The sequence below is a fragment of the Palaemon carinicauda genome, chromosome 35 (genome assembly GCF_036898095.1).
Source record: "Palaemon carinicauda isolate YSFRI2023 chromosome 35, ASM3689809v2, whole genome shotgun sequence".
Taxonomy (NCBI): domain Eukaryota; kingdom Metazoa; phylum Arthropoda; class Malacostraca; order Decapoda; family Palaemonidae; genus Palaemon; species Palaemon carinicauda.
This window is the reverse complement of record NC_090759.1, coordinates 51,461,659-51,464,158: the sequence shown is the minus strand read 5'-3', so window position 1 is coordinate 51,464,158 and position 2,500 is coordinate 51,461,659.

The following is a 2,500-nucleotide window of genomic DNA, read 5'->3' as shown; positions in this document are numbered from 1 at the left end:
CCAGGATTAGTAAACTATGTAGATTTTCATGAATTGAATTTGGACGTTGAAACACGCTCAACGTAATCTGAACAACCCGGTTCATTTGCTTGCTACGGATAGTGTTTTTTATTTTTTTTTTTAGGAGAAAATATAATCTATAACAATACTGTTCATTAGAATTGAAATGTACGTTACACCTTAACTAGATACAGTTTTTTCTATGTGAAAACAATCTTATTTCAGTTAAAATATCTGATCCCAAGAATTAGACAACAAAGGAATTGAAATATTTCTTATTTCCAAACATTTATATAGAAATTTGAAAGGATAGTTTATTGGGACCGGATTTTGTTTCTGTAACTAAAACCAAACTTTTATCATTATTGTAGTTGATGTTTGTGTCGTTGGTGTTGTAATGTTTGCAGTGGCTTTTTAAAACATATCATTATAGCAATATAAATTTACTCTTTTGACAAAGGAAATATATTTAAATATTTTTATTAGTCTGGTATTGTTCGTCGTTTGCATTTTCCGTTTAAAACAACGGCGTTTCTCGTTTCCCGGATACACACGCATTATGACGATAATGACACAGAACGCTGTAAATAACATTTAATTCAGCTATTGAAGGTAACGAGTACCAAGTGAAAATTGGGATTAAAATGTGCAATACTTGTTTTATTATTTTGTATTTTTTTTATAATAATTTAAAATTTGTCAATTGAGAACAATGTATTAAAGGTAGTAGGTTGGCCAGGTCACCAGCCGCCCATTGAGATACTACCACTAGAGAGTTTTGGGGTTCTTTGAATGGCCCGAAGTACTACATTGGAACCTTCTCTCTGGTTACGTTTCTTTCCCTTAGCCTACACATACAACGAATAGTCTGGCCTATTCTCTACAGATTCTCCTGTCTTCATACACCTGACAACACTGACATTACCATACAATTTTTCTTCACCCAAGGGGTTAACTATTGCACTGTAATTGTTCAATGGCTACTTTCATTCTGGTTAGGGTAGAAGAGACACTTTAGTTATGGTAAGTAACTCTTCTAGGAGAAGGACACTCCAAAATCAAACCATTGTTCTCTAGTCTTGGGTAGTGCCATAGCCTCTGTACCATGGTCTTCCACTGTCATGTGTTTGAATTCTCCTGCTTGAGGGTACACTTGGACACACTATTCTATCTAATATCTCTTCCGCTTGTTTTGGTAAAGTATATATAGTTTATATAGGAAATATATTTTAATGTTACCTTTCTTAAAATATTTTATTTTACCTTGTTTCCTTTCCTTACTGGGCTATATTCCCTGTTGGGGCCCCTGGGCTTATAGCATCTGCTTTTCCAACTAGGTCTGTAGCTTAATAATAATAATAATAATAATAATAATAATAATAATAATAATAATAATAATAATAATAATAATAATAATAATTAAGGACCTATCGGCCACTTTCACAAGACACACACACACACACACACACATATATATATATATATATATATATATATATGTGTGTGTGTGTGTGTGTGTGTGTGTGTGTATGTGTGTGTGTATGTATGTATATATATAAATTACAATGAAATCTCAATATCGCTTGTTTTGTACATTTTTTTTTTGACCCGGTAAGATATAAATTTGTTGAGTTACTCTCTAGAGGGCAATATTTATATTTCGTACATCCAGTGATAAATTGTATTAATCGGTGATATCTTTCATTTTATAGATTGTGTTTTTTATTGCTTATAATGTAATTACACGATGCACGTTACCGTTTATATCAATTTTATTAAAATTCATATTGTGACGGAAAAACTTTAAATTTGACTATATGTTTTATGATTTTTCTTTTAAATTATTTAATTTTCCTGTTTGCTTTGATAATTTTTAATTTTTGGAATAAGTTCTTCGAATCCCATTTTCGAAAGAAGTCTTCAGGTCCTCCGGGGGTCACTCTCATTAAGCGGTTATAAATGTGTTTTGTCCTTACTTAACTTTCTCTCATTAAGCTTCTTTAAGGGTAACTTAGGCTCATCAGTCTTGTTCAACTTTGACTCATTAAGTTGCTTTAATCTTTCACAATCTGTACTTGACGTAGTGCAAAATTAAAAGAAAAAAGTACCGAAACAGTAAAACGCTGGTAATTATATCTGCACCAAAAGGCAGCGGACTTTCTATTAGATATAAGTTTTTAGTCATTTAGTGTAATCTAATAGAATTAATTTAAAATAGTAATTAGGAGAGGACATTTCTTTGAACGTCTTTCTTGATCATTTGTAATAACAGAACTTAACACGATGTCCTTATGTATGTGTATGTGTTTATGTATATGTCTCCCCTGTATAATAAAGAGCAATATATAGTTCTATATTTTTTCGGTCACGCTCAACGCAGACTTATAGCTACTCGGCCTCTTCCCATCACTCGGGTATGGGAGAGAGGGAGTAGTCATACCCTGGTGAGAGGGGTTGTAGTTAGGAAAGGGTGAGGGGGTGGAAACGGTTGAATCTTCTC